A 2051-nucleotide genomic window follows, 5' to 3' on the forward strand; every position below is an offset into this window, starting at 1 on the left:
GTAAATAGCTAGGGTTCCAAAAAACTACCGGTTTTTTTAAATTTTCTCAGATAACTACCAAATTAGGGGTCGGCTGTTTCAAAAAACCCAAAATCTTCGTTGTTAAAAAATTAAACAGGTTTATGACAGGTCGGGCCCGCACCTAAATGATCCGTCTATTTGACCGTGTGTTTGACCGTTAACTGACATGTGGGTCCCACATGTCAGTGTCTGTAAATTTTTCAAAAATGCCATCAGGTCCCTGCAAACTTTTCAAAACGCAATCGGGTCCCTGCAAACTTTTGAAAAAAGCAATCGGGTCCCTCCTCGTGGCCGTGCGCCAGCAGCCGGCGTGAGGGTCGCCGGCCAGCAGCCATGGCACCGCCGTGGAGCTCCCTTCCGTCCCGGGCGACGCGTGGAGCCAGGTTGCAGGCCAGGCGGAAGGAGGCGGCTCGACGGGCTGGGTCCAGGCGGAGCTCCTTGCCCGCCGCTGCCGCTTCTCCTGGGCGCGGCGCGCGGCAGCCTGTGCTCCTGGGCGCGGCGGCCCTTGCCCCTGGGCACGACGGCTCGCGGCGGCCTTTGCTCCTCGGGGCGGCTTGCGGCAGCTCGCGGCGGCCGGCCCTTGCCCCTGGGCGCGGCGGCTTGCGGCGGCCTTTGCTCCTGGGGGCGGCTCGCGGCGACCGGCCCTTGCTCCTGGGCGCGGCGGCCCTTGCCCCTGGGGGCGGCTCGCGGCGGCCGGCCCTTGCTCTGGGCGTGGGGCGTGGTGAGGGTGGCCGTGGTCGGGCCATTGCCGGGAGGAGGGGACGGGAAAGAAAGAGACAAGGAGAGAAGAAATGGTAGAAGGAAGAAGAGACATCTTACACGTGGGTCCCACAATAAGTTAATGGTCAAACAAAACGGTCAACTAACGGATTGTTTAGGAGTGGGTCCGACCTGTCATAAATCGGTTTAAAACGTTAGCAACGCGGAATTTGAGTTTTTTGAAACAGCCGACCACCCACTTGGTAGTTATCTGAGAAAAATTTAAAACTGATAGTTTTTTGGAACCCTAGCCTGTAAAGTAGTAGTTTTATGCTATTTACTTCGGAAACCCCTCCCAGCCGGCGCCGCCGACCGACGACGACTTGATTTTGCATGGCTTGCAGCGGAAAAAAATTATATAAGACCAGGTCTTATATAAATCAGGTGAGACCCGTCCTGATGGATGACATGTGGCATTCACAAATCACAAAGCATCTAATCTCTCCCCCCCTGATTTTAGGTGGGGGTGGGGTGGATGCTTTGTGATTTGTGAATGCCACATGTCATCCATCAGAATGGGTCTCACCTGCTAATCCGTGAGACCTGGTCTCATATAATTTTTTTCCGCTTGCAGCAGCGGGGCACTCCGACGTTTGTGCGGCGCGTGTTCACTATCAGCCAAGGTGCCTCAGATCTGAGCCAACTTGTTGCTGACGTCGAGGACAGAATCGCGAGCCGCCGCCGCCTTGATAGCACGGCCACCGACAAGATCCCGAGACGCCGCAGCCTTGATCGCATGACCAACTTGAGCTACCCGTCCCTGCCGCCCAGCCACTACCATGTTAGCACTTCCTTCCTAATTTCTTTTCTTTTCTCAACCCCAACAAAGCATACATCCATACTCTGTAGTTTGCCTTGATTTCTGTTAACATAATCAATTGATGAATTGGGTGTTTGTTTCAGCCATACTAACTTATTCTGCCTGGCTTCTTGCAGTGGGGCGCTCCAGGCTTTCCTCGGCCCGTGGTCACTCCCAAGCAACTCCCTCCAGGTGATGAACGTGCTTATGTACACGAATATTATCCTCCTACTCAGACCGTGCAGGGGCAGCACCGTGTACCTCACGAAGACGGAGCAACGAAGGTGGTATGCCTGACCGAGATGCTCTCGTCGCACCACCACCTCGAGGACGACGAGTTTTACGGGCGCTTTTTGGTGGATGTCGACGAAGAAGCATGCGTGTTTAGCAACCTGGCGAATGTGGTCGTCCCGCGGCCCGGCTCCAGCAATGTCGATCCGGTGGTCGCTGGAGTCGGGAGGGTCTTCTTGGA

The sequence above is a fragment of the Triticum dicoccoides genome, chromosome 5B, assembly GCF_002162155.2.
Source record: "Triticum dicoccoides isolate Atlit2015 ecotype Zavitan chromosome 5B, WEW_v2.0, whole genome shotgun sequence".
Lineage (NCBI taxonomy): Eukaryota > Viridiplantae > Streptophyta > Magnoliopsida > Poales > Poaceae > Triticum > Triticum dicoccoides.